Genomic DNA, 23,861 nt, shown 5'->3' with positions numbered 1-23,861 from the left:
CTTATAAAGATCTTTAACTAGATCAAGCTCATTTACTTTCACATTAGACAATTCAAGCAACAAGGCTTCAAAATGATTCCCTGTGATGCATGTCTAGGGTAGATAAGCTAAATAACACAACTCGGCGAGTCACAACATAGGTGTAGGTGGTAGCGGCAAGCTGTAAGAAACAAATTAGAGACACTAAGGTGAGCGGCTCTCATGTGGCTAAGGGTAAGGAGGCATAACTTCTCTTTTAAGCAGGAAATAGCCATATCAGTGATGCAAACACTAATTTAGCAATAATAAGAAGGGAGTGTGCCTTCTCAAAAACATGAGGTCAGAGATTAACTTAGAAAGCAGCTCACAGGAAAATCCATGGCAACTTTATTTCAGCTCTGTGCTCTAGGCATTATACGTGCAGACTCTTTAGGAAAACACTCAGGGTCTGATTACGATTCTGGCGGTCCTTGGACCGACACACTCGCTGTGGCAGTGTTCCGTCCACCGGATTACGACTCTCTGATACGTTCCGGCGGTGGTTCGCTAGCTGCGACAGGGAACCGTCATTCCCTGGCAGTTGCGCGGCTGGGTCTAATGAAATATGCTAAGCGGGACTGGCGCAGTCCCACCGATCATATTACGAGTTCCTCCACTGCCAGCCTTTTCATGGCGGTGAGCCTGCCCAAAAAAAGGCTGGCTTAAGGAAACTATAGGGGTCCTACATGGCCCCAGTGCTTAATTTGTAAAAAAAAGAAGTGCAGGTGCTGAGAATTTTTGCCAAGGAGGCCACCGCTCACGTCTTCCTCTGGTGAGTCCCACTTTCAACACTCTCACTGCCTCAGTCTCTATCTTCTAACATTGTTCTGTTATCTGTCACCTAAGTCGTTGCTCTAAGAGTCTATCCTCTCACCTCTCTAATTGCTTTCTATCACCTTCGTCACACCCTGTATTTCTGATTTGCCCTCTATTCATTTTAGCCCTGCCCTTTTTTCTCTTAACTTTTGTCCATGCTCTGCTCTCTCTCCCCTCGATCTTGGGTCTTTACTATCACTCTCTAGCAGTAATTAGCTGTGTCTCCATATTATAATTTGTCTGCTTTTGTTCCTCTGTCCTGTACTCCACATCCATTCATTCTATCTTCTCTCTTCTTAAAGCTCTCTTCTTCACATCATGGCTGCTTTCTCTTTGTATCTGATTTGCTCTCCTCCTTTTCTTCTACTTTGCTCCATTTTATCTCTCTACTCTCTTGTTGTTTATTCTCCTGTTTACTCTTGCTGTCTCTCATCTCTAACACTGCTGCTGCCTGTGACCCCTGTCGGCAGCCTGTACATGTCCCTGCTATTTTGAACTCTGCGTTTTCCAGTTGTCATTCCTAAAGAAGCAGAAGATGACGTGTTTTACTTTCTTACCTACACCGAGTGCAGAAACAAAATGAATATGCTTTTTTGCTTATATTAATCAGTCTGGTATAACTGGGTTTATTGCGGAACAGGCAGCTGCTTGAGCACAGCTGGTCATGTCATTTCACTGCTAGTGCTGCCTGCAATTAGTAGGTCCAGGGATGGCCATGGCATCAGCATCCACTGCTTAGCTTGCGGTGATCCTGCCTGCTACAGCACAGGCATTGTCCCCAGCAGTAATGCTGCCAATGCCAGTAAGTATGGCTGTGGTGCCTACTGGACTCACTCACGCTCAGGAATTACCATGCTGGGGTGCAGCACACATATTCTACTGGTGACGCCTTGGCGAACAAAAGTTGTGTTGGGCCACAGCCGCATCAAGCACATTGAGGATAGCAGCAATGTAGGGCTGCCAGATATGCTACTCTGGCTACGTAACAAGTGGAAAATCCACACTGACTTTAATTTATTCTTCCCCAAGAGCCCTCACTCCCAAGTTCCAAATGCGCTCTTGCAACTTCCTTGCCCCAATTCCGTTATGAGCTGTTATGAGCCAGCCCCCAGCTACAATTATTCAATGGGAGGTTTAGGCTCAGGCAGTGGCAGGGTGCAGCAGACTAGGGGAATAGAATGCAAGCCATAGTTTGTCGATGACTTCTTGGATTTGTGATCAGTGTGATGACATCATCACTAATGTTGTGAAACACAATCATGCCTGCCTGGACAGGCGTATGCCGGCCTGCCTAGGAACATTTACAATGCAATGTATGTTATTCTTTTTATTTTGAATTGAACAATTAATATTGAGACCACCACCTGCAGGTTCAGAAATTGTTCCCCTTGTGAAAGAAGTGCAGGTGCTGAGCACCTGAAAGCACCTGCTCAAATTAAGCACTGCATGGCCCCCATGCCCCCCGCCATAAGGATGCATTCAGGGGGCAAGATGTGCTCCCTTTCTGCTTGCATCGCCAGTTCCAGCATGGCATGCTATGCTTGAACATTTTTTGCCATTCCCATTGTGGTGCCCTTTTTCAGGGCCCCGCTGTGGGAAAGGAAAAAGTACTGTCCACCTGCATTAGTTGAACTCGTAATCATTCGGGTGGTCTTTGAAGGGCTTTGGCACAGCCATGCCAGCTGAGACCATGCGCAACTCCGCCAAAGTCACAATCAGCCCCATAGTCAGTCCCCAAGATATTTCTCCTCTTTTTGTTTTGAAACAGTACTTGAGGAAGCTTGCCTTCATGGCCAATTGTAGGTCTGTTAAGCTAATTCCGCTCAACTTTGTGCCTGAGAGCTATATCTGTGGAGGTTTGAAAAGGTGCAAGAAGTATTACATTTCATGAAATTGCAGGCTTTGCTGAGCTATCCTGGAAATGTATCGAGGCCTTACATTATTGCTTATGTTAATTTGGCCTCTATAACAATAAGTTAGTTAAGTAGAGAGGGATTTTATAGTTTTAATAGAGAATTGAAGCCAAAGCTTAATGATGCTACTTTTGCCATTAATGATTCTTGCTGATGTCAATGGCCTCCTCCTGCTTCAAGCCATATTCCAATATATTTATATTTCGTTAGATTTTCAATGTACTTCTTATCAAGATGCCATGATCCCAGTTTATCAATTCATCTGTTGAAGACCCCAATTTGTGGTTTTGTCAGGAGTGAGGAAGTTGATCAGCAGTCAATTATAGGTGGATAAGTCTTGATGGCATGTAATTCATGGGAGAGATCAGCAATGTACAGGTTAAATAGCAGTGGGGCAACACGCATCCTTGCTTCAGGACTGTATCGTGTACATTTTCTAAGAAAAAGATTGATTTGCTCCAAACTTTACTCTCACCCAGATTGCAGAGTAAAGAAGTTGGATGGCTCACAGGAGATGTTCTGGGATTTTCCATCCGGTCTGTTTTGCCACAGATGTTCTCTATTAACTAGGTTGATTACTTGCTAAAGTCAAAAAACACATATATAACAGTAGTTTCCTGACTCTTGTCTTGTCAATCAACATAGCAAGGCTAACTAAGTGCTCACTGATTCATGAAAATCTGATAAATTGAAGGGAATTACGTTTGATTTAGAGCCACAGGCTTCCAGATACTACAGCTGTAGGCCAGCAAATATGTTTGATTCAGTATCCAAGAGTGCTATGATCCTGTAGCTGCTCGGATCCAAAGTGAGGTCCTTCTTATAGACATAGAAGTTTAAGTCCTCGGCTTCACATCTGTGCATTAGCCACTGATATGTCATGCACAACCAGGTCCCATTCATAACCTTTGGTAGTTTGTAAACATTCCTTACACATATTTCTGAAACGAGCAAAATGCCATACACCAACATTATCTTACAATCATACTGCGGCTTGAACAGTTTGTAAGTGAGTCATCCATCTAATATATATTATCCAACAATGTATAAAGTCTTAGAACTTTCAGTGAACTTCTGGGAGTAAATATCTACAACTTACACATCTCCAGTTTATAGAGAAATTGTTGATAGCACTACTTAGGAACTCTTTCATGTCGTCCTGTGCACAGAAATCCACAGGTGAATAAAGTATTGTATGACTAAGTTTTAGTTTTTCTCACATATTTTTGCACCAGGGCTTAGATTTAAGTCACAACTATCCGTATAACGTCTGCTAGTAACTCTAGTTGTGCTGAGCCTCTGTTTGCAATCAAAACTTTACTGGTACTTAAACAGTGCACCATATAAAGTGTATTGTACTGAATTAGATCTGTCTCCAAGACTACATTGATTTTACTCCATACATGCAGAGATGTAAATGTAGTCAGTCTGTGCGGTATATGTGTGTGAACCTTTTACTACCAACTTTGTTTTCTGGTTTGGTTTACAGAGTAATTAGAGAAGAAATAGCTTGATTGATGGCATCAGTGTTGTTATCAATGATGTTATTTGAGGTGTCATTAGTGATGTCATCAATGATGTCATTTAATGAGTTACAGCTATCTCATTGAACTATACCTGGCAAATATTAGGATTTTTGTGTTTTTAAACGCTAGTTTTTGACTCATTTCAACAAGTAACTATAGAATTACATTAATCTTGTTTTTCAGTGAATTCCTGTTTTATTTGATCATATTGAGCCAACACCCTTGCTGCCCATGCCCCCATCCTGCCTGCCTTCCGTTTTCTGTCTGCGTACAGCTGCTCCTCCCTCCTGTCCTCTGTGGTCAGGTTGCTCACAATGCCAGCCTTCCCTCCATGGTCCATTTGCTGTCCCTGCCACTCTGCCCGTCTGTCCTCCTGTCTCCATCTGCGTATCTCAGCCCCATCCAGCATGCCCTCTGTGGTCCATTGTGCTGCCTTTGCCCATCATACCTGCTCACCCTGGTCAGCTTACAGTCCTTGACCCTAGCACCTGTCCCCTGACTTCCATTCTCCATGTGTGTGCCCCGCCTGTTCCCTCCCTGGTCTATTGTGCTGTCACTACCCTCCACTTGCCCTTCACTGCTCCCCCTGCGCCACCTGTCCTCCATGTGCATGCCCCTGCCCACTCCCTATTCTGTTGTGCTGCCAGTGCTCTTCATTGCTGGCACTACCGCATGCCCTGATTCACTGTTCTGCATGCGCTTGACCCTGCATAAGTCCCTCCTTAGTTTGTTGTGCTTCCATTTTCCCTGCACTGCAACTGCCCTTCATTGTTACCCCTGTCCCTGCACCATCCCTGCTCCCAGCTCATTATCCGTGTGTATGCTTCTGACCCATCCCTCTCTGGTTCCTTGTACTGCCACCGCCCTCTGTTGCTGCCCCTGCCTCCTCCTCCCTCATTCTCCATGTGCGTGACCCTACGATATCACTCCCTGGTCCACTGTGCTGTCACTGCTCTCCATTGCTGCTCCTTCCCCCTCTTGCTTGCTCCCAGTTCTCCATATGTGTGACCCTGCCCCTCTCTCCCTGGTCCTCTGTGCTGCCACTGCCTCTGTCTTTCCATTGTCCTCTTGCTACCCTGCCCTCTCCAACCATTCTCCATGCGGGTGCCCCAGCCCCCTCTCTCCCTTGTCAGTTGTGCTGCCACTGCCCCTGCGCTACCACTGCCCTTTCTTGCTGACCCTTCCTCCATTTTCAGAGTGCGTGCTGGTGTTCCTACACTCCTTGGTCTGTTGTGTTGCTATTCCCCCGGTTCTGCCATTGACCTATGTTGCTGCTCTTGCTCTGTACCCCTCCTGCATGCCCACCCCAGTTCTCCTGGTACATTCACCTGCACCCTCCCTCCCTGTTCTGTTGTGCTGACACTGGTACTGTGATGCCACTGCACTCTGTTGCTGCCCCTTCCTTCCCTTGTTCGCTGTGTACGTGCACTTCCCAATTTCTCCCTGGTCTATTGTGCTTCCACTGATTTTGTGCTGCCACTGCCCTCCATTGCAGCCCTGCACCCTTCCTTCTGCCTCTCTGTTCTCCATGTGCATGCCCATTCCCCCTCCTTCCCCTGCTGTTGTGCTAGCATTGCCCCTTTCCTGTCACTGCCCTCCGATGCTGCCCAGGCCCCCTCCCATCTCGTTGTCTGTGTATATGTCCTTACACGTCCCTCCCTGGTCCGTTTTTCTGCCCTGGCCCTCTACTGCCACTGTCCTTCACTTCTGCTCCTACCCCCATTTTCCATGTGTGTGTGTGTGTCCATGCCCCCTTCATCCCTGGTCAATTGTGTTCCCTCTACTGAGTTCCTGAGTCCTGTTTCCTGTAATAGCTGCCAACACATTCTGTGAAGAGCTGCAGCCAGCCAATTGAATGAATTTGTAGGGTTGGATTGGGCCTGGTCCTGAGGGACTGAAAAGGCTCAAGTGAGTAAAGGCTCCCTAGCCAATTAGAGGGCCCCAGTTTATAAAATGATGGTTCCACTGACCCCGGCGGGACTAACAGTCAAGATAAACATAACTTTTTTACCCCATATTGAACATGTTGAGTATCTCTTTAAATGTTAATTTCAAGACAACAACTGAATGGATTTACACCAAATACCAAAAGGTCCACTTCCTGAGTAAAGTTCTAACTTTTTGCCAAATTTGGGGTAATTCTGTTCAGCTGTTTTTTCTGTAGCTACTTTAGACTTTTCCAAATTGCAATTAACATAGAAGATTAACACGGTCTCTGCTTACCACCAAAGTCCTTTGTTAAGAAAGAAAGCGCACTGCCAGCCGTTTTGTGTAGGTACAATACACACAGCTTCTGGTAGTCCGGGGTACCAAGCACAGGTGCAGAGCAAAGGGCTATCTTTAACTGTTCAAAACCATGCTGGCAATCATGCATCCAAGGGAGGGGTTCATGCATATCTTTAGTAATTAGAAACAAAAGGGGTATTGTTAGTAAAGCGAAGTTGGGGATCCAGTGACGACAGAAAGAAGTAATGCCTATGAAAGCCCGCACATCCCTCTGCGTCTTGGGGATTGGCATCTTAGTAATGGTAGAAATAAGTTCATGTGGTAGTCTCCTTCCCTCCTTCAACAGTCGGTGACTTAAATAGGTGACCTCCTGTCGACAATACTGACATTTCAAAAGGAATACTTTATGTCCATTCTGAGCCAAGTGCAGCAATAATTTAACCGTTGCGTCTTTGCAACCCTCTTTCGTATCTGAGGTGATCAGCAAGTCGTCCACATATTGCAGTAGGACATTCCCTGAGGGAAGGACCAGGGAGTCCAATTGAGCCTTAAAAGCTTGACTGAAGATACTGGGACTTTCAGTATAGCCCTGAGGGGCCCGACAGAATCTAAGACTTCTGCCTGCTAGGGAGAACTCGAAAACGTACCTGCTTTGGGGGTGTCTTGGAATGCTAAAGAATGCTTTCTTCAAATCAATAAAGGAAAAATATGTGGCAGAGGGCGGGATCATTGTCAAAAGGGCAGTGATGTCGGGAACATCGGGGAACTGAGGGACCACAATCTTATTGACCTCGCGCAAATCTATTTCAAAATGGTAGACATCAGGATGATCATCAGGAGAAACCGGAGGGTGCCCCTTTTAAGATTGGGAGAATAGGGCTATTGCACACATTTGCATTTGTCTCGTCCACAACCCCAGAATCAATAAAATCCTGCATAATCCGCAACAACGCCCACTCTCCAGCCTGTGGTATGCTGTACTGGGGAAGATGGGGCAGGACTGCATTATCTTTTACTCTGATAGAGACCGGGGGAATCTTCAACAGCCCTACATCAGTGTCACCTGTAGCCCACAATGGCGTTGGCACCTCCTTAAATTCAGCTGGAAGGGGCTCATCCTTTGACAAACACTGCTTGGAATTCACTACTCTGGGCCCTATTGTCATGTTGACACCATCAGGGAAACACAAAATAGTCGTGTGTAGCCGCTTCAACAAATCTAAGCCCGTTAAATTCTCTCCGCAATTGGATGTCAGTAAAAATGGTGAATCCACTCTGAAAGAACCTATAGTCAGGGCTAATAGCTCAGAGATGGGGCTCACAACTGGTATGCCTGAGTAGCCTACCGAAACATTATTTTGGCCAGACAAGGCTGCCCCGGGGACCAGTGAACGAGAAACAGAGCTATTCATTGTGCCTGTGTCCACCAAGAATTTCTTAGCTGAGCCCTGCAGAACAGCAGTAACAAAGGGTCCCCGCTGATCCACAGGAATCTGGACTGATCTCTCACCCTGCCCTTGGCTGCCCTAGCCATGTGAAAATCCTGTTACCTTGTCCATATCTAAATCATCATGGTAAAACTGTCGCCCCCTCAGGTCATTGAAATAGTTCTGCTTGGATTGACCTGGCTGCTCCTCTCCTCCTTTATCTCTCCCATTTCCACCTTGTCCACACCTTAGTCCTCTGTATCCCTGGCCCTCGTTCTCCCTGTGCTCGTAATACTGTGCCATACATAATATGATCGACAGGGAGGATGTCGTCCAGGTGCTCTCCGAAGCCTGCAACCGAGTTGCGATCTCGGGAAGCCGGTTTGTAACAAATCTGTTGACGAACAGCGGAACTCCTCCATCAACCAACAGGACCTGTCCACTGAAGTCCAAAATCACCCCTTCAAATCTAGTGAAAAAGTCAGATACACTTTTGTCTTTCTTCTGGCGGCATGTCGTTAACTTCTCCCAGTCAACCCTCCTAGGTTGGATCAAAAAGTGCCCCATCACCCTCCCCTCCTTTTTCATACTCTGTCTCTCTCCCTCCCCCACCTCTTTCCCTCCTTCATTCTTTGTCTACTTCCCCTGCTCCTACCCCCTCTCCCCTGAATCTCCCCCATCCCTGCTCTTTCCCTTACGTATATGTCCTTATTGTTTTTCTCGACCTAACATGTAACTATGTAACTGTGCTCTGAAACTGTGTAATCTTGTAATGATGTAACCTGCAACTATGGTCTGATTCATGTAAAGCGCTCTGATACCTTCGGGTCTACCCAGCGCTATATAAAACCTTTCAAATAAATATACGTTATTATTCGGCCCAGCAAGGCTAGTATTTCAGCCTAAGGCTTCTCACCAGGCTTCTCCTCTTTGTCCCATGTTCTGATCTTGTCCTATGTGCCCCCAACTTCCCAACATGGTCCTGCATGCGCACCTGCCACCAGATATCGACCGGCACTAGCAGGCCAAAAAACATCTCAATATCGACCAGGGTCATTACTGTCGAAGACGGTGCCTCAGTCAACTCCTTGTAGTATGATGTCAGATTTTTTCTAGGGTCAGGTAACTGAGTCTTAAGGGACAAAACCTCACTTCTTTTCCATGGAGTATAAACCCACTGTTCCCGGAAACAGGCCTCTACTCACTGCCTGATAATATCATTTTTGTCCCGAATCTCTGGTATTTTGGGGTGATAAATGAGATGCACTTCCCTCATCGGGAACTGGGACATAGCAATCGGGCTCCTCTGGACTAATCTGCATCGGTATCCAATCAATGTGGCAAAATTACTGAAAACATCATTGGGAGCCATGTCAGCTGCATACACTCTGTCTCGAATATCGTAAATAATTTGAAGGGCTACAGCATTGAAACACTGCTCCCACAGCCCAATCAAAGTAGCTGACATGTGCTGAAGGGCATGCTGTTGCACAAACGGCTCGTAATCTTTCAATAAACTCCACAAATCTTCTACACTATAAATCGTGTTCCAAGCCCACTGAGAGGGCAGATCGGCCACCACTTTCTGCTCCACATACCCACATCAGACCGCATCAACACTCTCCCAATTCTTTCCTTAGCTGCCTCTTGATCGCCCCCTGCCGGACCCCACACTGTCGTTCCGCCATAAGACAAAGGCGAGGGGAAAAGGTGGGAGGAGTATGCACTCAGGGATGTTCCGGGACAGAGGGACAGGGAGGATAATGGTTGTGTGGTGGGCGTAGCCGGGGCAATGGACACATTGGATCGGCCTAAGATGTGTATAGCCGCTGCCGATGGAGCCGGGGAGGGTAGTGAAACTGCTCCATCTGGGATGTCGCAGTTAGGCGTGGGGGGCCCAGAGGAGGAAGCTCAGGGCAGGTGGGGCCCCTGAATATATGCGCCTTGTGGGGCATAAGGAGGGGATGGTTGCGTATCTAACAAATCTTCCTCGAAAGGGTCACCATGTTTGCGAGTGACATAAGACTTATCAAATTGCGACTTGAACCTCCTGTCAGCACATTCTATGCCCTTCTCTATCTTCTCTCTCTCGTACGCTATAGCCTTCTGCATTACTGTCTGTGTCTTTCATCTCCTGGCACCTTTCTCTGCTCTTATTCTCCTTTGTTTACCTTCCTTCTGCCATATTTGAAGATCATCGAACATCGACTGCCTACTTCTTTTTGCAAACAATTTATCTTGCAGGAAATTCAACTTTTGTTCATTGAAAGTACCCGTCAAAGGCCATTGCAAATCGGGGTTGTCTATAATATACTTGTGCCATAATGTACTAAACATAATAGGGCCAAGGCCGTATTTGACATACATGTCAAAATTTGGACTGCCTTCCAGAGCCGCAGGCGGCCTCTCTTCCAAACGAGCATCAGCAGAACAACAACAGCACCCAAAACAACAGAACTTGCTAAAACAAGGCATCTTAAAACAATGAGACGAAATTTACAATTTGTACTTAACAAGTCATTTACCAATCTTCCAGAAACCAAAGAGCAACCTGTCCGCAGACCGCACTAGTATTTGTTTTCCCTCCAAACCAGACTTAATGTAACGAGTCCCAAACGGTAATCAAGCCCCAGGCTTTTCAAGAAACAAAAAGACCAAATTACCAAGTCCCCTGGCAGGGTGTCCGCAGACACCCTGTATTTTCCAAAACGGTCCGCAGACCTACCAAATTCTCAAACAAAACACAGAGATGGTCTCCAGACCATATTCAAATTACTCAAGACGGCACCATATGTTCCAAACTCACCTGGTGCACACAGGTCAAATAAAGTTATTCCCCACTGCCGACTCTCCAGACCAAACGGTCAGCTCCAAGGTTTTCGCCTTTCAGGACTTTGGCCGACATGACCACTAGACGAGGAGCCGCCCGATCAGACAGGCGGGGCAGCTGCGAGAACTGAGCTTGTTCGTGTGGGGATCCCTGATCCGTCCGTCCGACCCAACGGAACCCTGACCCCACTGCCCGATTACGGTGGGTTGGGTCAACTGGTGGAGTTCCTGTTCGGGCGCCAAATGAAAGAAATTACCCGAAAAACGGTCACTCGGAACCACCTCTATGCCTTCCCAATAATGAAGAGTCGGTCAGTCAGAGGAGAATGCAATCCAAAATACTTATTAGTATTTTTACTGCAGCGGAGCCCGGTCTGACCTGTCTCCTGGGAGAACGGCCGAGCGACTGACCCCCTCTCACACAGTAATACCAATTATACATTTGTCACACCTTCAGGGGTCCGCCCTAACTGGAAGGGCCAGAGTGAACAAAGGAGGCATACAAGGATGAGCCAAGTTGCTGGGCTGAGTACATGCTATCTCGACCCCAAGGTCACTCGACTGGGGCTTACCATTCTAAGATGTGGGAACGAGCATATCGAGTTGCAAAAGTATACAACAGTAGATATTACATTCCTTGGTACAGCAGGGCTCCAGCCTTGAGAAACAGAAGGCGGGGGCACAGGAGCAGCTTTTCTGCGGAGACAAACATTATGAGACAGAAGCTCGATCTCAGCTACGAAACAAGATGGCGCTAATTAAAATGGCGCCATCAATGCTAAGTTTAAGGGTGTAAACGAACAACAGCATCACAAGCGAACATTTTGGGGCTTATGCAACACGGAAAAAACATTTCAAATCTAACAACAGATAGATAGATAGATAGATAGATAGATAGATAGATAGATAGATAGATAGATAGATAGATAGATAGATAGATAGATAGATAGATAGATAAATAGATTGAAAAAAATAGTGCATATGTACTTATGGTTAAGTCACACTTTTTATTGAAAAGGCATTTTTTATTTAATACAAACTTTGTCACCAGTCAATGAATCTTCACAAAACGTATCAAAAAAAGTACATCCACTTTGGGTTCTTCATGGCAATCTTCATGCAGATCCATCATGAGGGGCCTAAAAATAGGGAGAGGGGATCAAAACTGACATTTCCCGTTTTAACTCCCATAGGATTCTATGATCCTTGATACAGAAATACAAAGCTGAATGGATTTAAACCATCTAAATAACATTTTCCTCAAGTATGCGCCTTTACTTAAATAAATAAATAATTAATAAATAAATCTGTATTTGTAAAGCATGAACTACTCACCCATATGGGTCTCAAGGCGCTGGGGGCTGTGGTGGAAATTAAGTGAGCTGTTGCCTAGAGTCACATGGTGCTCAGCTGAGCTGAGCTGCCGCCAGAGCCGGGGATCGAACCGTGAATCCTGTGCTCCGAAGTCAGCTGCCCTGGCGGCTGCACCACACCTTTCCACTTTACTTGGTTTGGTGTAAACCCATTAAGTAATCTATAAGAAATAACCACGTCCATGTATTAAGTGTTCAAGGCTACGCATGAAGAGGTTAAAATTTAGAGCCATCTGCAGCATTACTTAGCTGAACTTCTGACAATTTGCAAATCCACGGAGGATTTGATGATCCAATAAAAAACTTAAAGGCACAGCTTCGGACTAGGGATATTTAGCTCCCACCGTGCATTGCAGATTTGTGACTCCAGCTCTGGATTCACAAATCTGTGGGTTTTTGGATTCATGAGCACCGATTGGCTGACCAATACCACAAGATAAGGCAGCCTCCCCCCTCTCCCCCCCCCAAGGAACTGGGTACTGGCTGGCCATCACAGAAATACGTCTGTTGTGGTTGATGCACCGAACACTGTGTTTGGAAAAATGTAAAAGACAATAGCCATAAGGGGACAGGTGAACCTACACTGACCAATGTGGGATGGGGGCTCAAAGGGACCACATTTTCAATAAACTAATTATCAAAAAAATGTGTTTTGTTGTGGGATTCACAAGTTCTACGCTAGGTGTTTATTGGACCCACCCGCACCTAAGCATTCATAAATCAAACATAGGATTCTGAAGTTGTGTAGAACAATGAAAAAGTATTCAATGCACTACTGCTTTGTTTGTCGGGAGCGCAGAGCCCTGGACATGTAGAGGTCATAGCCAGCTCCTCCTCCCCCCCGCAGGAGTCCACTTACCCCTCTGGTAAAAACATGTCATAGTTACTACAGAGAACCCAGGCTTAAGAGAAAAGGCGGTTAAGAGGGAGAAAGAGAGACACACTCCCGCAGGTTGGTTGTCAGGTGCTGTATGCCTTATATACAGCACAGGGCCTCAGAAAACAATCCTATAGGCGAGAAGACACACATTATTGAAGGAGGCAAGAGGTAAATGATAATATACCTTAAGGAAGTGCATATAGATTTAGCCAGTGCAAGTAATAGACAATCTGTAACCAGAAACTGGGGTTTACCAGGAGTCCCAGTCAGGAGCCGAACATTTTATGGATTGCCGCTCCAGCACCAGGAGACAGAGCCTTGTAAAGGGAAGGTAAGTGACACAAAATAGTGAAATGCAGGTAAAAGGTAAGCCACAAATTAGAAAACATAAGGAGATTGACTGAAGTGGATTGGGACAGAACAAATCTAATTATTTTAATAATGGAAAATGTACTTGAATGCTTGGGATCAAAATTCAGATATGTACCAGGAAGGACAAGATAGGCCGTAGGAAACCACAATTTTTCCCTAAACTGAAAGTTGGATGAGGGCTGTAGTGTCTATCAGTTAAAGACTTGTATCTTTCTTTTGCAAGTCTAAAATTATTTAATGGTAACATGTGGATGTTTTGTAGACCTTGCAAGAGGGTCTGAACTGAAGGGACTGAAAATGGTGACAAAACTGGAGGACTTATGTGGTGTTGGAGCCCAGAGAAGCAGAGAAAAGAGGAATAGCCTAAAGAATTATGGAGGGTGCTGTATGAGAATTCTGCTCGAGGTATACATTGTGCCCTCTCAGTATCCTTTGGATCCATTGTCTGTATATGAATAATTCATTTGAAAGCATCTCATGTACTATTTAAAAGTCTGATTTAGTCTCTCAGTTGGCAGTCAGTTCATGGTTAACATCTGGTAGAGATATAGTGCATGGCCCCCAACCGTTGAAGAAGAGCACTCCAGAATTTGGTAAGAAACTGGGATCCACTATCTGTTATGATGATTGCTGATAACCTGTGTAACCTCTATTAAGAATGTGATCACCAAAGAAGGAGTTGTGGCCATTTTGGAAAGGTGAATGAAGTGTGAACTCTTTGTAAGGTATTTGATTACAAACTAAAGTACTGCTTTGTCTTCTGAGGAGGTGAGTCAGTGATAAAATCCATCTGAATTTGGGGCCAAGATTAGCGAGGGGTGGGTAACAATTGTAATGTCCTTGATGCTTCTTTCAGTGATGTTTAACTTGGGCACATACTGCATATTTTTGTGCCTACTGCTCAATGTCTCTCCTCCTTTGAAGTCACCAAAAATGATGTGCTATACAATCATTCATATTTTGAATTCCTGGATGCCCTGCTACAGGGACTCGTGTTAACATTTCAGAATCTATTGTCTGTAATCCTTTCCAGGGATTAATAATTTCTGCGATAATAGTTCTTGACAGTCTTACCTACTTTGAGGATATTTCATAACCTATGTCTTCTGGTTGAGACTGTGATGAGTCTTAAGAAGCGTCTGAAAAATCTTTGAAAAGACTGTGGTGACACTTTTGGCAGACCTAAAATAGACAGAGGACTGTTAACTGATTGCATCACTTCCCCATGATGGAACAACACATCTAGTTTACAATTCCTATTTACAGGTGAAGAAAACATGTTTGACTGTGAGTCACACATTTATTTACGTGAGATACCCAAATTCCTTATGGTCTGTCCAGATAGGTCTACAGTGTTGTACCCCTCCAAATAAAGGCTGCAATGTACAAAGGCTTATTTTGTGGCAAACACCTCCCTATCATCGATGTGTAACTAACTTTGGCTGAATTTAGAGTTTTTTAAGAATAAGTACCCTGATGAAGGGCCAATATCTAAGAATCTTTCTAAGACAGTATTTGCCCTGATTGAGAATGCAGGCAATAAATTAAAAGATAAACCCCAGATTTCTAAAAATAGCAGATGTTGTGAATGCATCTTTTAACCACTGAAAGACAGTGCCTTATTCCATTTCCCAACAGAAGTGTACCTCTTTCTGTGTTAGTCTAGAAAAGGGTTGTACAATGTATTTGCAAAGTCTTGTATGAAATCTCTATATAAATTTGAACACTCCAGAAATAGTTGAATCCCGTTCACCTTTGGGGTGGATGCCAATTTCTTTCTGCTTCCACTTTCTCTGGATCCATGTGTCTTCCTTTATTACAGATCTGAAAGCTCCTACTTCCGAGACTTCCAAAAGGCATTTTTCTAACTTGATGAAGAGGGAGCACTCTCACAGCCTTCTAAGGATTTCCTTGACATGAGTACAATATGATTTAAGATTTTACAATAACACCAAAATGGTATACTAATAGAAAGTAATAATGTAAATATCTAGTATATCTCGAAATGCTGAGAAGCTGCTGAGGCAATACACAATTTGAACATCATTACAAATGTTTCGAAATGGCTATATTTAGTGTTGAAAGCTGTCTTTAACTCATCACCCCATCAAATCTATACAAGATTATAGACCCCTCCAAATCCAGTTTAGAAAAGATTTTTGTTGATTATGCCTGGCCTGATCATACAGAAATAATGACAATAATTATGAATTCCTGATTGTGATGTCATTAAATTCCCTATAATCTATGCAAGGTCCACATTCTCCTGCTAATTTTTGGTATGAAGAAACTAGGTGCTCCTGCAAGAGAAGTGCAATGGCGTATAAAGCCCTTCTGCAGATTCTTCTTTAAGTATTCATGAAATACCATATCCTCTTGCATCTTTAATGGATAAATTCTCGCAAGAGGGATTTTTGCTCTGGTAACCAAGTCAATTGTACCATCACCGGAACGATGGGGTGACAACTGATCTGCTCCTTTCTTGCTAAACACATCTTAGAATACATTATAAGCCACATACAATGTAATAATAGCCTTCTTCTTCTGAATGGAACAGCACATTAAATGTAGAGTATCTTTCAACCCCTTCCTAGGGTAATGGTTCAGGGTGCACCTCTGAGCTGAAAACGTAATGGTCTGTTTATCCTAGTTCATGAAAGGATTGTTTTTTTCTGAGCTACGGGGCTCCCAAAATGATGGTAAATGCAGGGGCCATCAAACGTAATAGATTCAAAGTTTCCATTGAACAGATCCAAACCTAACAAAGGCATCTCCCAACACACTTGGCCCAATAGCAGAGGTTTTTCATCTATTCCCACAATATCATCAGGAGTCTCCTTTGATTGTTTTGGAAGGTTTTGCTGTTTATGAAACTTTAGGCCCATGAAACATCCAGAAGCATCACAGTCACTTAGAGCCATAAGTATTAAGGTACCATGACAGGTAAGTACCTGAACGGGTCCATTAATGCAAATTCTTAGTAACAACAGGTCTTGGCGAATAAAATCCTAGATCCTTGTAGTGAGGTCCTGGCTGCAGCACCATTGTATCAGAATTCCCTAGCACAGATGCTGTGAAACATGAAGGAAGTTATCGCTGAAAATCCAAGAAGTCCGCTAACTCTCAAGCGTATGTGATGTTTCATGGCCTGATGGGACTTGTAGCACATTCTCTGACTGTGCACAACCTCAGTCAAGACAGTGCTCCATGATGACTCCTAGCCTTTTGTTTGCTGAAAGGAACTTAAAGCAAGTACTACTGCTTACCCATGCTTGAATCATACTAAGCAGTAAGATGTGTCTCTAGCTCTGCTTCCCAACACCTGGATGGTAAGAGGATAGGGGTGGCTCCTCCATGTGGGTGGAGGAGCGTCACCCCACTGCTTTCTCGCAGCACGAGAAGCAGAAACATAAAATGGTATTATAAATTCCATTTCTTGTTTCTGCTTCTCGCACTGCGAGAAAGAAGAAAGAAGGGTTTTATTGGGGCAGGCGGGTGGGCAGTCTTGATGCAAGGCAAGGGAGGAGTGGCTTGCCCACTGTTGTGGGCGCTGACTGTTTGGTCGGCCCTGGGCTGACCAAACCAGTCATACACACTCTCCAGTTTTCTCCATGTAGGCTGCATGCAGCCTGCATGGAGAAAACGGCCTGCCCATAGATGCCTATGCATCGGCGTCTCAGCCAATCACAATGCTCCCATTGCAGCATTGTGATTGGCTTAGGGGAGGAGAGGGAGGCTGCATGCTTCCTGGGACTCGGAGCAGAGAGAGAAGGAGACGCGATGCGGGACCAGAGGCGTATGTAAGTAAAAACATTTTTTAATTACTCCCCCTCCCCACACGACCCCTTCCTCCCACAACCCGTGAGTCATGCTGGCCACGGCTATAAGATGAGTGGGTAGTCCGATTTCACAAAGGTTCGAACTAGCTTGGGAAAAGTTCCCTGTTTCCATTTCATGATAAATCTGTTCAATTTGTCTATAATATAGTTAGAAAATGTATTACAAAATTAGTGTGATGGCCTGACATCAGGTTTAGTTCTGCAGTCATCTGACAAGAACACTCTGAATAGCTGAAAGACTGCTATCTTTTCAGAATAAAACAGTTGTTTAGTGTAACTCAGTTTGTCTTTATATTCCACTATCGCTTATTTATCCTTGATTCTAGATGGAGCTTCATATTTGCATCTCCATTGATGTTCTGTCTTAAAATAGTTTTTGCAGGTTTCAACTAGGTAGAAAAACAAGAGCAGAATGGCTTCACTTCATGATTAATTTAGCCTTATTGTATACTATATAGCAACACTATAATTTCTATGCATGATAGATATGCTGATGCTTCTCTTGACTGTCATTGGTATTTTTCTCAAATGAATAAGTCAAAAAAGGAAATGTGATGAAAAGAATTATTGTACCATCAATAACTTGCTGAAAAATCCAGATAGAAACCAGCAGAATATGCTAATTGTTAAGCTGGTATATGGCTAGTTTGTTAAATGTATAAAATAAAGTGATGGATGGGATTCTTGAATTTATCTTAGCCACTGGTTATTTATTTATTTGTATTTATTTTATTTTTTATTTTGGAAGTTTTCTATAGCGCTGGCCAGACCCGAGAGTATCGGAGCGCTTTACAACAAGATGAGGAGGAGACAAAAATACATGGTAATGGCGATGAAAGAGAGATACAGAAAAAGTTCAAATGGGAGCATTACAGAGTTCAGCTGAGTGTCAAGGGGGAGGCCGATTGAGGGAGAAAAAGTTCAAAAGGAGCCTTTACAGTTCTCTTGGGTCTTCACGGTGAGCCGATTGAGGTAGAGGGGACGAGGGAGCCTCAGGCGAGGCATGGAGGAGGAGGGTCACTCTTTATTTTGCACACCATGTCACCTCAGTTTGCATCCAGCTATAAGCAAATCAGTCTTGACACTGCTCCAATGAGAACAGTCCAGCCGAAACTGCCAAGCCAGGTAGTCCCTAAACCGGAACACAAGCAACTCAATAACTGTTTTGCCCTAGTTAGGGCTCACCAGCCGGATATTGCTTGGTTCCAATGACACAGTGTGCACGGGACCCATGCCTAGGCATACCCAGCGCACTTAGGGCGAAACACAAAAGTATGCAAAAATGTGATGGATGGAATGCTTGAATTAACCACTGGCAATTACTTGGGGCCGCATCCTAGTCCATCATTATTTTGCTAATCATGTCACCTCAGTTTGGACCCAGCTATATGCAAATTAGTATTGACCCTGCTCCAATGGAAACAGGCCAGCCCGAACGGTTAATCCAGGTCCTCCCTGAACCGGAATACAAGCAACCTACAGAACACCTAAAGTATACTTTAGTGTGTCACCCTAAGTGAGACGGGTATGCCCAGACGTGGGTCCTGTGCACACTGCGTCACTAGAACCAAGCTATACCTGGCTGATAAGCCCTAACTAGGGTGAAACCGGTGCTGGGTTGCTTGTGTTCCGATTCAGGGAGGACCTGGCTTGGCAGTTCGAGCTGGACAGTTCCCAGTGGAGCAGGGTCAAGACAGATTTGCATATATCTGTGTCCAAACTGAGGTGACATGACATGCAAAATAAATATGGCCTGGGATGAGTCCCCAAGCAATTACTAGTGACAAAGATGAATTCAAGCATTCCATCCATCCCTTTTTGTATACTTTAGATTGTTAAATTTAACACCTCCTTTCAACAAGTCACTGTAGTGTGCTCCCGAAGTACAGCCTCTAAAGTTGTCACTTCACTGAAAAATAATACACCTGGCAAAAGTGTTTGGTTACTTTATGCAAGATAATTGTAGAGATAAACAGACTATAAAGTGGCTACTTAAGTTTGCCATACGTTTTTGTTTCTTAGGTGCATGTGGGCAGGAATTTTAAGGCCTTGGCACACAGGTACTATGCGGTAGATGGCAACGCAGGATGCAAGGGTGTGCAGGGCGCAGCAGGACTCATGCAGGTGCAGGTAGCAGCAGTCCTTTGGGTTGCAGTGTGGGTGCATGGAGCTGCATCAATCATGCAGGAAGCAGCAGTACTTCAGGAGGCAGTGTGTTTACAGGGAGCTGCAGGAATCATGTAGTTAGCAGCAGTCCTTCAAAATGTAGTCTGTGTGCAGAGTGAAACACAATTCCTACTAGATGCAGGCTTAATACCGGGTGCAGGGAGCTGCAGGATTCCTGCAGGATGCAGACTGAGTGCAGGAAGCTGAATGACCCCTGCAGTATGCGGCTTAATGTTGGGTGCAGGGAGCTGCAGGAGACTGCAGTTCAGCTTTACTACAATATACAGGAAACAACACAAGGAACCCTCTTCTCGTGCCTTCGTTCTCAGCCGCCCCACCTCTTTCTTCGCCTCCTCAAACCTTGTTCACTAAAGCGCTTTGAAGCCACCTAGAAGATGCATAAACTACAATACAAGCACCCCACATATGCTGCCCTCACAGGAGCAGCCAAGCAGCCACACTATGGCGAACGCTCAAAGCCCAGACTATCCGAGCCTGAGACTGCGCCTACTCTCTGAATCCCGTCAATGGTGCCCTGGCTTCTGGGTGCTACATGCCCTCCCTCCCCCTGAGGGGGGCAAGGGGGCTGAGAGGAGGGATGAACATTTCATAAATCTGCCAGTAAATGAAGGGCAGTGGGTGAAACACCCTCTAAACCCCCACCCACATGCACACATTCCTTTATCCTGCCACCTCATTGCCAGCTTTGACCCTAAAGAAATCGCAATTGTCATCACAGCGAACATGTAACAGGCAGCATAGCTCAATGGGGTAATGCGACTACTGGTGAGATCGCAGTGGTGCCTAGAGGTCCCTGGCTTGAATCATAGTAGTGCCAACTTCATTCTGTGGTTGCTGAAAGGAGTACCAGTACCATTAATTTGGAAGTCGCCCACATGTTATTGTGTGCTCTGAAAGGATGAAAACTTGTGACAGTGAGTGTTCCATAAATAGCGAGCGCATGTTATGATTTATAATAACCTTTGCATGTAAAGCATAAAACAGACTGATAACCCAAGGGGCGCTGGGGGAGAGTGGAGCCAATCTATCATATTATGATAAAAGGTTGGCTCGAATGACTGATTCTCTCTCTGACTGACTGACTCTCTCTCTCTGACTGACTGACGGACTGACTCTCTCTCTCTGACTGACTGACTCTCTCTGACTGACTGACTGTCTCTCTGACTGACTGACTCTCTCTGACTGACTGACTCTCTCTCTCTCTCTCTCTGACTGACTTCCGGACTGACTCTCTCTCTCTCTGACTGACTGACTCTCTCTCTCTCTGACTGACTCTCTCTCACTAACTGACTCTCTCTAACTGACTGACTCTCTCTGACTGATTGACTCACTGACTGACTGGCTCTCTCTCTGACTGACTAACTGACTGACTGACTCTAACTGACTGAAATCAATACAAGTGTAATTTACAAACAAATGAATGCAGGTCATTTTAACATTTGTAGCAGCTTAAAAATAAGGTGTTTTTCATAACTTTCAGACATAACATACCTATTTTAAAAACAGTAAATAATCAAAGGTGCCTAAAGGACACATTTTGCTCTCTTCAAACTAACCTCAAATCAGCTTTGATAAATAATACAATGCAAATTTGCATCCCTCACCAGCACCTCAGAATCACTCTGCATCACAACAGCATCATTCAGTGTCTCCACAGCATCACTTAGCCCCACCTCAGCATCACTCAGCGCCACACAGCCTCATTCAGCGCCACCACAACTTCACTCAGCACCACCTCAGCATCACTCAGTGCCACCTCAGCACCCATTCAGCACCACCACAGTATAATTCAGCGCCATATCAGCATAACTCAGCGTCACAACAGCATCACTCAGCGCCACCCCAGTATCGCTCAGCGTCACCCCAGTATCGATCAGCGTCACAACAGCATCACTCAGCGTCACTACAGCATCACTCAGCGCCACCACAGCATCACTCAGCACCACCACAGCATCACTCAGCGTCACAACAGCATCACTCAGCACCACCACAGCATCACTCAGCACCACCACAGCATCACTCAGCACCCCCACAGCATCACTCAGCTTCACCACAGCATCACTCAGCGCCACCACAGCCTCACTCAGTGCCACCTCTGCATCACTCAGTGCCACCTGAGCACCAGCTCTGCACCCCCTGAGCACCAGTGCAGCACCACCACCTTCGCATGACTCAGCACCACAACATCAGTCAGCACCACCTAGGCATCACTCAGCACCACCTCAGTATAACTCGGCACCACCTCAGTATCACTCAGGATTGCCTCTGTACCAGGTCACCACCACCTCTGCGCCAGTACACCACCACTTCAGCATCCCTCAACAAGACCTGGGTATCATTCAGTATCACTTGAGCATCACCTCTGCACCTTCGCACCAGTCACCACCTCTGCATTACTAAGCACCACCTTAGTCTGCCCTTGGAATCTGGCAGCTGTTGATGCTCCCTTAGCATTCGTCCGCTGCTAGTGTTGTTATACAGGTACTATTTCCCAACATTCACCCTCCTGTTATTTATGCCCCCCATAACAAAAAAACATAACAAGCAACCATTGGGACAGGCAGATAGAAGTTGCCAGCATTAAAAGGACAAAAAAAACCTCAAAGATATTATTTATTGTTAATACTTTTTTAATATGGTCGTTCAGTTGTACAAAATGCTTTTTTGGTCATATATAAGGTAACAAAAATGCTTCTGACACGTTATTATAACTTTTCAGCATGCTGCAGACTTCTGTACAGCACAGCTTAAAGACATAGGCAAAGTCAATATCTCTGGCTAAACACTTATAAGATCCCAAAGGCGAAACCTATTGGCTATGCCAATGCTTGTTGTTTATTAGGTGCACGTGGGCAGAAATTGTAAGGCCTTGGCACACAGGTAATATGCGGTAAATGGCAACGCTGTTCTAGGTCGACCAGGCCCCCTCATGAGCCCGGAAGCAGTAATGCCGAGGTTCGCGAGCCCTGTGCACAGATTGGGTGGTCCGTGCACAGGGGGGCGCCCTCTGGCCGGCTGGAGCCGCTCGCTGCAGCTGCACACGGGGCAGGCAGCTCTCCGCCCTGCTCTTCATTTCGCACTTGAGTGCCTTCTTTGCTTTCTTTTCAGCTGCCCACTTTACATTGGCTTCATTACACCAGCGCTGCGTTTGTTATGCAAATTCGCAAACTCTGGGAAGTTTTTCTTTTGGCCTTGTCTACGTAAGAATGCCAAGAGGTATTCAAAACGTATTAGCGCAAATCAATGGGACCAATAAAAGCAAAATCTCCTTAGCAACATAATCTTGATTGCAAAAGGGGAGCTGGGAGCATTTAAGAGAACAGAGGCCACAAGAAATAGGCATTTGTCTGGGAGAACGAGGAACAATAACCAGAAGAGAGATTTGGAGACAATCTGAAATGAACTCTCGGTGAATAGTTACTCCTTTTCAGAACTGCACAATTGGCTACATTAAATCCATGTGTCCTTTTCTGCCAAGTAACATTGTATCATGCCGCTTTGTACATTGAAATTACAACACTGTGTGTGTTTTATCAATTTTCTTTTCTCCCAGAGGCGGTTACATCGTTTCTGAAGGAAGTGGCCCGGGAAAGCCGAATTAAACAGCTCGCAGCGTGGAACCGGCCAGCACGTTGTTTACACTCCTGCAAACGAAATAGTCTTGGAAAACTGTATATCACCGTATAAGCTTCAGAGTTTCCAGTGTGAACACATTTCTGTTCGTGCATTTTTATCAAGTGATTTTGGGCGCAATTAATGAAATATTATTTATGTACACATGAATGTAATACTAAACACCTTAAAAACATGATGACATCTTACGTTCATACGCTATATTTACGAATGCGAAAGTCCACTTTGCATGAGGTGAAATTCTGATATTAGTTGAGTGGCGGAGTCTGCAAAAGGTTGTAACACCCCCAAACTCAAGTTATAAGTGTAAGTCTTTCGGGCAGCTTTCACATTTGGGAAACATAGACAAATGTGCTCCTATCACAGGCATAAGCAAATGTGGCTCCAGGGTGAGACTGTGTGGGGACATTAGGCCTCATGTCCAAAGATTCCAAATAAGAAAACGTAAATTGAGAATAATAACGATGCACAATTTTTGATTTCTTATTTGGACTGTAGTAAAATTGATTCAGTAAAAGTGGTCAGAATTACAGAAACGATTCATCGGTATTTTGTGAACCAACATATGTAATAATAAGTTGGTTCACAATGCCAAGAATCATAGTGGTTCACATTTCAACATAACTCATCAGTGTACAAGAGGTAGATCAAAAGTTGCAGCCCACTACAATTGGCCATTATCACAGGGAGGGTGGCCTGCCGGTGTCAGTAGGCCATCATGTCTGTGACTGATTTTTCAATAAAGCACATTTTAAAAAAATGCAGCACATTATTTTTAAGGAAAAAAGGATGCATTAAAAAAATATGAAAAGTTACGCAAAC

The 23,861-nt window shown here is 44.9% G+C and overlaps 1 long non-coding RNA gene across 1 annotated transcript in view; it reads left to right on the top strand.

Moving 5' to 3' along the window:
- LOC144821758 (uncharacterized) overlaps positions 1–23,215 on the top strand; it is a 74,366-nt gene extending 51,151 nt beyond the window's left edge. The window contains exons 4-5 of the long non-coding RNA XR_013608423.1: positions 17,968–18,042; positions 22,960–23,215. This is a non-coding gene — a long non-coding RNA (uncharacterized LOC144821758). The remainder of the gene's footprint in view (positions 1–17,967; positions 18,043–22,959) is intronic.
- The last annotated feature ends 646 nt before the right edge of the window (positions 23,216–23,861 follow it).

Source organism: Lissotriton helveticus, chromosome 2_2, assembly GCF_964261635.1.
Source record: "Lissotriton helveticus chromosome 2_2, aLisHel1.1, whole genome shotgun sequence".
NCBI classification, from domain to species: domain Eukaryota; kingdom Metazoa; phylum Chordata; class Amphibia; order Caudata; family Salamandridae; genus Lissotriton; species Lissotriton helveticus.
This window is presented reverse-complemented; position numbering and strand designations above follow the sequence as displayed.